We start from the raw sequence: 12,171 nt of genomic DNA on the forward strand, positions 1-12,171 counted from the left end.
TACGACCTATTCAAAAACAAGTTGAATACAGTAAAATAGACCATTGAACGGCAAGAATCAAACAACTACCGGTACAGGACAATCTAGAAATAATTTTCACAAAATACGATGAAGGTTTTGATTAATATGGAAAAATTACCGATGGCAAGTATGAAGAAAATAACATACTTGTCAATGATACATCCGAGCGTCTTAAATACCAATTCAATTTCATAAAACTAATCATATACTGTAGTTCATTGTATGAAGATTTTACCACACCCATGTTTGTGATACTATGGATACTCCTCACCACGTTCATTATAACCGGATTTTACCAGTCATGAAGAGACTTCGAATGCAAAATTATCTTTGCACAAAAAAATGGTGGAGGGTTGAGTGTTTTAGCGAATTCGAAACCAAGTCCAAGCTTGCAAACGTTTCACTCATTTAATAAATATCTTGAAGCTTTTAAGAATACTTTATCCGAAAAAAAGAAACCTTATATGAGAGGCTGAGGAAAGTAAATGTTCAGTCTAAGATTTATCCATTATTAGTACATTACGTAGATGACATCATGAATGAATAGCAACTTGACTTTACCGCTGAAATCTATGGCGATTTTACATCCTAGCAGGCTGATTCACTTCATCAATACTGTACTAGACATGAAATAATTTGAGAAGGAAAACCCTCGAGTCAAGCTTTTGTAATAATGACGATTCTCGAAGACAGTGTTCCGTCACAGCAGAGAAAATTCTCGTAATTAAAGGCAGTTGCAGATGGCAGAAAGTGACGTAAATATGCATCGAGGAGCGAGCTGCAGCCGTCAGTTGACTCGTTAACGGACGTATTACTTAGCCTTGCGTAAGTGCTGCGAGTCGTACAATAACAGAGTGATTCCCAACAATTGTATGCATGTATACTGATCATTAAAATTAATTTGCTTTACGTTGCGTCGACACGCATTGGCCTTATGACGACGACGAGATAGGAAAGACCTAGGAGTGGGAAGGAAGCGGCCATGGCCTTAATTAAGGCACAGACCCAACATTTGTCTTGTGTGAACATGGAAAACCATGGAAAACCATCTTTACGGCTGCCGACAGTGAGATTAGAACCCAATACTTTCCGGAAGGAAGCTCACAGCTGCGCGTCTCCAACCGAATGGCTAACTAGCCCGGTATATCGTCCAACCTGGGGCTAAATTTCACCTCCGTTTGAATAAGAAACAAGATACGAAAAATAGTTTATTACGAGAGTCTTACATGATCTTGCAGTTTCCCTTGCTTCAAAAATCTTCATGTAACGTCTAAAATTACAGTACATCCATTTTTACTTGTGGTGAAATCTGTGTCTCCTCCACTATAACGAGTGACATACCAGGTATTGAAAAATTAGCTAGTGCTGGTAGCGCGCGTGTGTGTGTGTGGCTTCTCAACTGGATTAATGATAAATAATACAAAGTGACTTTGCCAAAGAGACGCAGAACAACTATGAATGCATTCAATTTGTATATCAGAATCATTAGTATTATTCGTACGAACACATAGCTAATATTTGAAATACAATGGTTTTAATTGACGAAACACTTTTCGCCATTTACTGACATTACACTAAATGATAGATAACTGGGAGACGGGACTGGAGCACTGCGTGTTGAGCTAGTGGAAAGCACAGAACGCCATCAAGATGGATGAGGCAGAAAGGGAGGACAAATGTGAAAAGAGGATTAGAGAAGTTGCGGACGGAAATGGCCATTTAAAACCTCCGAAAGGAAGCTTTGGTCAGTTGTTTGTCTTCCAGTGGGTACAGAGGTAGAGTTTATCCCACTGCTCACGAACTTTATGGAAAGTCCCAGTTCTTCTTACAGCGGTAATTGAACTGGAGAACATATCTCAACAGCGTGAATTTATTTAGTAAGGTATATAGAATATCATTATCGTCCCAGAATAATTTCAGTGTCCTACATTTTTATTACGGGGCTTTGAACTGATATTATTACACTATTTTGCGCGCGCAATTTAAGTGAGTTTTCTGTGCTATGTCAATAAGTGCGTTACTGGTTGTTGTGCTAAAAATAATTTTCCGTTGCCATGCTAATAATTCAAGCGAGCATACTAACAAAATGAGGATTCTGCGAGGAAACGAGTGCAGAATTGCTTCTGAGCAGCCATTGACCTTTACCCTCCTTTCCACTCAGTTGATCTCAACAGGGCTTCAATTGAAGTTTTTAAAAGTTATTTTAACTCATTTTTACGACACACTCATATGGACTTGAATGTTGTAAATAATTTTAACACTGATGATGGACCTTAGAGTGTCCGACTCGTTGGCTGAATGGTCAGCGTACTGGTCTTCAGTTCAGCGAGTCCCTGGTTCGATTCCCGGCCGGGTGGGGGATTTTAATCGCTTGTGATTAATTCTTCTGGCTCGGTGACTGGGTATTTGTTCCCGTCCCAACACTCTCCTCTTCATATTCACACAACTCACTACACTACCAAACACTACAGAATCACGCAAAAGTGATTACATCCCTCCATATAGGGTTGGCGTCAGGAAGGTCATGCAGCCGTAAAACAGATCCAAATCCACATGTGCGACGCAGTTCGCACCGGTGGCCCCACAGGTGTGGGAAAAGCGGTAGGCAAAGAAGAATAAGGAGAAGAATATGGATCTTAGAGTCCGAAAAAAACGAGCTCGATAGCTGCAGTCGCTTAAGTGCGGCTAGTGGGCTCGAAGCCCACTGTCGGCAGCCCTGAAAATGGTTTTCCGTGGTTTCCCATTTTCACACCAGGAAAATGCTTGGGCTGTACCTTAATTAAGCAACTAGCAAAAAAAAAAAGTCCCAAAGCAAGTTTTGAATTAAAATAGTGTGCTGATTAGACTGTTTTAGATTAATAATAATAATAATAATAATAATAATAATAATAATAATAATAATAATAATAATAATAATAATAATAATAATAATAATAATATACTTTCATCAGCACTGTTTACTAAGACGGCTTTGATATTTTATAATGATTACAAGGTTGATTAGATCAAATAAGAAATATCACTAATTAAAACGGAGAACTACTCTTGGTTCACGATACTTAGTCATTTGGCCCATAGAAAGCTTGTTACTCTCTGTGGACCTCAGTAGGTAAAGTAGGATCAAGTTAAGAATTTTTAGTATGACGAGCAAAGATGATACGCTTTTACTGGGTAAAAATGAAAAGTGAAAGAATTATGGCATAAATACTAATCGTGTACTACATGGGTAATTATGAAAATCAGAAAATAGGTACATCGAAGGAAGATAAACAACCTTTAACCTTCAGCGTGTGAGAGATGAGAAAGTTTACTCAAGGTTTAGGAAAATACGCAAACTGGACTTTTGAGGGGTGCAGCAAAATTTCGCGGAGCTCTGTTGCTTCAATATAATGTATGTTATTTTCACATACATACATACATTATCATTATAGACTGTTATGCCTTTCAGCGTTCAGTCTACAAGCCTCTGTGAATTTAGTAAACGTTGCCACAATCCACAATGTTATTTTTATTTTCATAAAATATTTGGAATATTTTTTGATATCGGGATATCCATATTTCGGATTGATAATATCGGGATATTGATCCTTTCAGTCCGATATAGAATGAAATATCGATATTTTAGTATATCGAAACGTCCCTAGTAGCGAGTACCATGAATGGACTTTGATGATGATGATGATGATGATGATGGTGATTATGATGATGATGATGATGATGATGATGATGGTGATTATGATGATGAAGATGGTGGTGGTGATGATGACGATATTTGTTGTTTAAAGGGACCTAACAGCTAGGTCATCGGCCCCTGTTGATGATTGTTGTATACAGGGGCCTATCAGCTAGGTCATCGGCCCCTGTTGATGATTGTTGTTTAAAGGGATCTAACAGCTAGGTCATCGGCCCCTGTTGATGATTGTTGTTTAAAGGGACCTAACAGCTACGTCATCGGCCCCTGTTGATGATTGTTGTATAAAGGGACCTAACAGCTAGGTCATCGGCCCCTGTTGATGATTGTTGTATAAAGGGGCCTATCAGCTAGGTCATCGGCCCCTGTTGATGATTGTTGTTTAAAGGGATCTAACAGCTACGTCATCGGCCCCTGTTGATGATTGTTGTATAAAGGGACCTAACAGCTAGGTCATCGGCCCCTGTTGATGATTGTTGTATAAAGGGGCCTATCAGCTAGGTCATCGGCCCCTGTTGATGATTGTTGTTTAAAGGGATCTAACAGCTAGGTCATCGGCCCCTGTTGATGATTGTTGTTTAAAGGGATCTATCAGCTAGGTCATCGGCCCCTGTTGATGATTGTTGTTTAAAGGGATCTAACAGCTAGGTCATCGGCCCCTGTTGATGATTGTTGTTTAAAGGGATCTAACAGCTAGGTCATCGGCCCCTGTTGATGATTGTTGTTTAAAGGGATCTAACAGCTAGGTCATCGGCCCCTGTTGATGATTGTTGTTTAAAGGGGCCTATCAGCTAGGTCATCGGCCCCTGTTGATGATTGTTGTTTAAAGGGATCTAACAGCTAGGTCATCGGCCCCTGTTGATGATTGTTGTTTAAAGGGGCCTATCAGCTAGGTCATCGGCCCCTGTTGATGATTGTTGTTTAAAGGGATCTAACAGCTAGGTCATCGGCCCCTAATGGTATGAGTTGCAACGAAGTGAAACGATACTTAAAATTTCAAAAAGGGGCCGATGACCTAGCTGTTAGTCCCCTTAAACAAACACCAACGCCATCATCATCAAAACTTAAAAATGTATCCACTGACAAGAACATAAAACGAATGATGATAAAAAAAGACCATGAATCCAAACCAATAAGTGTATCCAATTCACAATGCTTTCTTTCCTGATATGATGCTTGTTATAAAAAAGGGGTCAAAAATCCAGGTCACCGCCCCCTCATAATAGTACTAATCACTGGTAAAGCAGAATCATGGTGTTCCTCCCACAGTTGCACTAATCACAGGTAACGTCTACTTATGGTGCTCCTCGCATAATGGTATTGCTCTCAGGCAACGCAGACCCTCAGATGGTGGTACTAATCGCAAGTAACGTCGACCCATGGTCTTCCTCACGTAATGGTACTAATCAGTAGTAGTCTTGTGGTTGTGATTTCGTCATCCCTCGTTCACCCCTTTTAGTCACCTCTTATGACAGACAGGGGATACCGTGGGTGTATTGTTCGTCTGCGTCTCTCACCCTAACCGGGTGAATGGACTTTTACAAACATATATTTTGAGGTGGTGGAGCTAATTATGTTTTATTCTAATTAACTGGGAATGTACCGTATATTCTCTAGTGGAAGAAGTAATATGGAAAGTATAAAGCTTAACACATAAATCTGCACCATTTTTCTTAAATAGATTGTCTCACGTGGGACTAAATTTGAAGAATCATACCTTCACCTGTAGAGCTGTATAAATTCAGCCAGGTACGTGACCGAGTTTGACTCACCTGTAAATATGGTGGTGGTGATCGCGCACATCCTAAACGTCATTTTCACCCCATGCATTATCTGATCAAGGTAATGTACCAGCTGCTACTTGCTTTAACCTGGCCCGACTTACTTACCCCTGGGGCCTTCTACTAACATTCTCACGGCAACTCTATTAGAACAAGTTCAAAGTTGAGGCAAGTCATCCCAAAGGCTTTCTCTCGCTCTCTCCTTCTCGCCATACAGTTTATCCTAAGAAAGCACTTCCCACAATACATATCGCTCAAGAAAGGAAAGCTTTCTCCTTGTCATAACACCTACTGTCGTAAAAGGCCAAACCTTTTAGAACGCACGAATTATCTTCCTTTCCTCTACGAAGAAATTCTGAAAGAAGCTGTTTAATACAATAACTCGGCTTCATCCAAGGAATATATAAAATGCACCTACTCGAGAGTAGACTTATAATAATAATAATAATAATAATAATAATAATAATAAGCCCGCCTGTGTGGTGCAGTGGTTAGTGTGATTAGCTGCCACCCCCGGAGGCCCGGTTTCGATTCCCGGCTCTGCCACGAAATTTGAAAAGTTGTACAAGGGCTGGAACGGAGTCCACTCAACCTGGGGAGGTCCTTGTTCTTGTCTATCCCTTACAATCTTCCCATCCCCACCATAAGGCCCCTGGTCAGCATAGGAGATGAGGCGACCTGGGCGAGGTACTCGTATTCCTCTCTAGTTGTATACCCCGACCCAAAGTCTCATGCTCCAGGACACTGCCCTTGAGGCGGTAGAGGTGCTATCCCTCGCTGAGTTCGAGAGAAAAACTGTAAATGGATTAAGAAAGAAAGAAGAAAATAATAATAATAATAATAATAATAATAATAATAATAATAATAATAATAATAAAATTAACAGAGCTAGTGGCTGCGTGGTTTGGGTTACATTGTTGTCAGCTTGCATTCGGGAGATAGTGGGTTTCTTGAATTTATCCAGGTTATTTCCGGGGTCGCTGTATCTATCCAGGCTCATTCTGACTTTAATCGGGATTGAAGACCGGATGATCTTCCTGGCGCATTGTGATTTTTGAGATAAAATACATCAATCAGGATCGTATTGGATTCCAACCTCAGCCTTCCGGTTGGCAAGCCAGCAGCTATGCTGCCACTACATCTACTTCATGGCTAGGCGTGAGAATAGGATTGGAAATTAATCTATTATCGTTTGTCCCTCCAATAACTATCCATGTCCCTCAGTATACTGACATAAACGTATGTTGACTACTATGCCATTAATCCAGATAAGCCCATATTTTCTTCTTTCTTCCTTTCATAATTACTTTACCGTCCAGGATTGGTTTTCCCGCTCAGATTCAGCTAGGGATCCCACCGATACCGCCTCAAAGGAAGTGTCCTGGAGCGTGAGATTTTGAGCCGGGGGTTACAAGAGGGCAGAAGGGCCAGTAATCCACCGAGGTGGCCTTACCTGCTATGCTGGACAGGGTCTTTCTGGGGGGATGAGAAGATTGGAATAGATAGACAAGGAAGGCGGTCGTGGCCTTCAGTTAGGTACCATACAGCATTTGCCTGGAGGAGAATAGGGAAAGCACCAAAAAGGACTTCCAGGATGGCTGATGTAGGAATCGAACTACCCTCTACTCAGTTGACCTCCCGAGGCTGAGTGGCCCCCGTTTAAGCCCTTGTACCAATTTTCAAATTTCGTGGCAGGGCTGGGAATCGAATCCTGGTCTCCGGGGGTGGCAGCTAATCGCACTAACAACTAATCACACCACAGAGTACAGGTAAGCCTATACTACTGATTTATACAGTAGGATGACATACGTTTTGGAATTTTGATCTAGTTCAGGTACTCTGTGGCTTGTGGTAGTTGTCTTACTAACCCTGTAAAGGTCGTTGTTGTTGTGGTTGTGGTTGCTGTTGTATTGTTGTTGTTGTTTAAAAGAGTTCCAGTCCAGTGTTGTAAGGGCTACTAATATTGTGACCACTGTTTACTGATTGAGAAACAGCATGATATGCCCAACTGTGGCGAATACCTTATAAATAATATTTACTCTACTATATACAATTGTGAAAAAATATTTAAACATTGTTAAAGTCTTGTACTCATTAATATAGTTCTATACATGCTCATAGTGTTAAGGTTTTAATTCTTATTATCACGACTATAAATTTTTTACATTCGTTTTGGCCTTCTATGGACCACGCTTAGCTTATGATTCTGCTTCTCGGCTTCCTGCCTCTTTTGCTTCCAAAACCTCTTCATTATTATTATATATTATTGTTAATATTTACGTAAATTTTGTGAGGTAGTAATAGGTCTGTCACCATCTATTCCAATTCGGAAATTATCCGTGTTATGGTTAGTATTTTTATTGGTTTTTATGTCCCACTAACTACGTTTTCTCGGTTTAAGAGACGCCGAAGTGCCGGAATTTTGTGGCTAAGGAGTTCATTTACGTGCCAAGTTGAGCTCACAAGGCAAGAGCCTCGACCGTCCGAGATAACTGAGCCCTGCTACGTGTTATAAATAAATAAATAAATAAATAAATAAATAAATAAATAAATAAATAAATAAATAAATAAATAAATAAATAAATAAATAAATTCATTTCAAAGAGGTGAGCAGTGTAGACTCAAGTTTGCAACACTCCCGTAGCCGCCTCATTTGTTACACAGATGTACTTTTGGTCTTATCCCTTTTCTGACTCTGGTTTTCTCACGCATGCATTTTGCATAGGATTCTACCGCTAATTTTTATAACTTGGATCTTTTTATGAAATACGTCAGAATTGGTAGCTTCTAATCACAACACCTTCATTAAATTATTTCATTACGGTCACAACTTGTTTCACTTCGTTTTCAGATAAAACTCTTGTATACAAATCAAATGACATCTTGCTCGCTTGTGCACGATATCTACACGCAAAACTACACCACGCGACAAGTGAGTTTCGATTGTCAAACCATACCCTAATTTGAGGGACTTCTTGTGATGACGTCATGCATTTTAGTTCAACTACCGTAGTCTCGTCTTGCGCATTCATCCCGCTACTGTAATCCATACAGGGTGGTCGGTAACAACGTGAACCGGGTATATCAGCGACAGAGTGTTGGTCCTGCTAATAAATAATTTGAAAGAAACAATTCCATATCTCGTGCCGTTGTCATTCTATCAGATGTCAATCATATCGCTTCCGGGAAGAATTTAAATGAACGTTGCGAGGCGGCCTTGCTAAATTTGCACGTGGGTTAAGACAGGCTTGAGACACCAATCGAAGAAACATTTCGCCAGGGATGGGATTTGAATACGGACCTCCAAGTTGACTGGATCGGTACGGTGACACTGACTGAATCCCCCAGTACGTTTGTGGTCGATGCCGATTTCTCTATATCGTTAGGTGGTAGATCAGGGCCTCTCAGGGTGCATGCGCCTGGTGCATGCACTGTGCACGGTGAAAAGACGACTTCGCTTGGTTGGCCAGAGTGCAGACTCCCACTCCTCGATTTGGAGCAATAGCGCTGTCTCTCTCTTTCCCCACGCCTGTTTCGCTCGCTCCCCCTGTATCCCTCTTCCTCACTTGCTCCGTAGCGCTACAAATCGGAGCTGAGTTGAGCCGAGTTGAGCCGAGTAGCCCAGAGACGAAGCGTTGGTCCGAGCCGAGCCGAGTGGGACCGATGCACTGTGCACAGGAACTCTGCGTCGCTGTTTGCACGCGTGAGATTTTGGGCGTTTGAGAGGCCCTGTGGTAGATGGCCGGTCATTACGGCACTTTGGCATGCGTACAATGGACTTGGACTCTCATTGCAACGCAGAACTTAGTCAGTGTCGACACAAGTTGTAGAAGTCTATTGCATTTCCCACTCGTTACCGACATTTCATCTTCTGTTGACATTTGACTACACGAGAGAGGTGTTGTAGGTCAACAGGACGATCGTTTACACTTCACTATTATCTATTTCTCACGCTGGATTGTATAATATGTCAATCTCAGTAAATGTAGAATAAAAATTTAATCTCCATAATCTCTTTATTTCATTCAGTCTTAAACAAAACTCAAATGACCGACAGTAGTTCCAGTAAGCGGTTAAGTACACTGTGGGAGTCCTTCTACCCACAAATTGCTCCATAATAATTCTATAGCTGTAACACATCTCCATTATGTCCTTTTTAAAAAGTATCTCTAACATAAAATCCAAGCATCGATTTTAATGGTGGGAGAATTTTTTGTGAGCAGTGAAAGTATTCGATTACTCTCGATCGAAGTTGAAATCAGAATAAATAGAAAGGCATTGCAATGAAGGGAACGGGGGCGATAGATTTTCATCATTTGTAATAACAGAAATTTCCAATTCAAATGTCATAATATTAATTATAATTTCACAGTAAATTAGTCAGCAGTATATGCATAGATAACTTGGTGAAATAAAAAATAGAGAGAGAGAGAGCAGACTCGTCTGATTCTTAAAAATTACTCTCACAAATGGGCATGCATTATTAATTAGTTGATGGTGGTGGAGAATAATTAAATGGTCAATAAATAATTCGTGTTTTCCTTCATTCCTCTCCCGATCTACTATAATCAATCAAATTAAACAGAAAATATGCATATCCAACTAACAATAGCAGTGAATTTCGTCGCATTATGCGTTGAATTTAGAGTGGTAATTATATATCAAACGCTGACAGTTAATTTTTTATTCTGCTCCGATCTGCTATGACAAGAATAAGCTCTTTTCAATTATGTTATTATCTATCGATACTAGAGGGCATTTGCATACGCACTTCATTGTGGGTAACATTTTGCTTAACAGAAACAGTTGATGGTTTCATTGGTTATCTACTGGAATATCATTTAAAATTTAATATTTGCACAAGTTATTCATTTCTATTCATTGGTCAGGTTCAATATGATTTCATTCAGACTTAACCTTTTTTTTTTCCTAACAGTGTGAAGAAATAATTTGAGTGAACTTAAGCGAAGTTGACCGAGCTCGATAACTGCAGTCGCTTCAGTGCGGCCAGTATCCAGTATTCGGGAGATAGTAGGTTCGAACCCCACTGTCGGCAGCCCTGAAAATGGTTTTCCGTGGTTTCCCATTATCACACCAGGAAAATCTGTACCTTAATTAAGGCCACGGCCGCTTCCTTCCCACTCCCAGCCCTGCATTGCCCCATCGTCGCCATAAGACATATCTATGTCGGTGCGACGTAAAGCAACTAGAAAAAAAAAATTAAAAATAAGCGAAGTTGACTTAGGTTTGGTACCACATTTCGAAAACCCGGTGGTTTTTGTTCTTGAGAAGGACGACTCAGAGACTACTCTGACGCTAAGCGTGTGGAATATAGCTTAGGATATTCTTATCTGTACTAAATTCTCTGAATTTAGTAAGCGCTCTCATTACCTACAGCGATCAAGATAATACCGCAATAACATTCTCAGAGTCCGACTCGTTGGCTGAACGGTCAGCGTACTGCCCTTCGGTTCAGAGGGTCCCGGGTTCGATTCCCGGCCGGGTCGGGGATTTTAACCTTAATTGGTTAATTCCAATGGCACGGGCGCTGGGTGTATATGTTGTCTTAATTATCATCTCATCCTCATCACGACGCGCAGGTCGCCTACGGGGTCAAATAGAAAGATCTGCACCTGGCAAGCCGAGCCCGTCCTGGGGCATGCCGGCACTAAAAGCCATACGCCATTTTTTCATTCTCAGATTACCTAGAATTTTCTCCTGAAGAATATTACTTCATAACTCCTGCCATGACTGAGCAAGTGGCTGCGTGGTTTGGTTCACGTAGCTATCAGCTTGAATTCGGGTTTGAACCCCACTGTCGGCAGACATGAAGATGGTATTCGGTGGTCTCCCATTTTCAAACCAGGCAAATGTTGGAGATCTACCTTGATCAAGGCAATGGTCGGTTCTTTCCCACTCCTAACCCTTACCTATACCATCGTCTCCATAAGACCTATCTGTGTCGGTGCGACGTAAAGCCGCTAGCAAAAAGAAGCACTTCATGCTGTATAGCCGGAGCTTTTCTAACAAACCGAAAGTTCGTTCTAGAAATATATGGCTGGCCGTCATATTCATCAAAAGGATATCGATATTAAAGATATTCTATAAATATTTTTAACGCTTCAAACATGTATTGGTTCATGAAGTTCACTCTAGAGGCGAGAAATTCAGTTTTGTAATCAATATTTGTGATATGCTGCCGTATGTATCAGAGGTGTCGCAGAGTGCTGGAATCTTGCTCACAAAATATTGTATATTCTTTAACATACCAGCGAATCTATGGGCACTCTCGCAAATTTCTCATATTTATGCACTTCGTAAGTTTAGTTGACCGTGCTGAGAACGGCCATGAGGCTCTATAGAAATTTAATGTAGTCCCTTTTGCTCTGAACTCAGAATATTAGACAAATTTAGAGGTGTAGAATCATTAAGAAAACTACATTTGTAGATGATGAGGTAGAAATATCTTACTTCGCAACAAGTGGTTCTACTAAACTCATAGGTTGACAAATATAATCGTCTCTATAAATGGGTTTCTTGTATTTAGATCATGTAATATTTTAAAGTAAAATATCAAACTGTCAAAGAAAATATCGAAAGGAATGACATAAAAGAACCGACAATTGGCAATGAGGTATTCGAGAGATAGTGGGTTCGAACCCCACTGTCGGCAGCCCT

Source organism: Anabrus simplex, chromosome 9 (assembly GCF_040414725.1).
Source record: "Anabrus simplex isolate iqAnaSimp1 chromosome 9, ASM4041472v1, whole genome shotgun sequence".
NCBI lineage: Eukaryota > Metazoa > Arthropoda > Insecta > Orthoptera > Tettigoniidae > Anabrus > Anabrus simplex.